We start from the raw sequence: 400 nt of genomic DNA on the forward strand, positions 1-400 counted from the left end.
CATCCCCGGAATACAACCCACTTGATCATGGTATATGATCTTTTTAATGTATTGCTGAATCCTATTTGCTAATATTTTGCTGAGGATTTTTATATCTATGTCTATTAGGAATATTGACTTGTAACTTTCTTTTTTTTTTGTAGTGTCTTTCTTTGGTTTTGGTACCAGAGTAATGATGGTTTTCTGAAATGAGTTTGGAAACTTTCCTTTCTCTTCAATTTTTTTGGAATAGTTTGAGAAGGATAGCTATTAATTCTTCTTTGAATGTTTGGTAGAATTTACCTGTGAAGCCATCTGGTCTTTGGCTTTTATTTATTGGGAGTTGTTTGATTACTGATTCAATTTTGTTTCTAGTAATTGGTCTGTTCAGATTTTCTGTTTCTTTCAGATTCTTGAAAGA

At 31.2% G+C, this 400-nt stretch overlaps 1 pseudogene across 1 annotated transcript in view; it reads right to left on the minus strand.

The window, feature by feature from the left end:
• The window catches only part of LOC111743273, a 14,306-nt pseudogene that overhangs the window by 12,192 nt on the left and 1,714 nt on the right, over positions 1-400 (minus strand). The window lies entirely within an intron of this gene.

This window comes from Pteropus vampyrus, unplaced genomic scaffold (assembly GCF_000151845.1).
Source record: "Pteropus vampyrus isolate Shadow unplaced genomic scaffold, Pvam_2.0 Scaffold110, whole genome shotgun sequence".
NCBI classification, from domain to species: domain Eukaryota; kingdom Metazoa; phylum Chordata; class Mammalia; order Chiroptera; family Pteropodidae; genus Pteropus; species Pteropus vampyrus.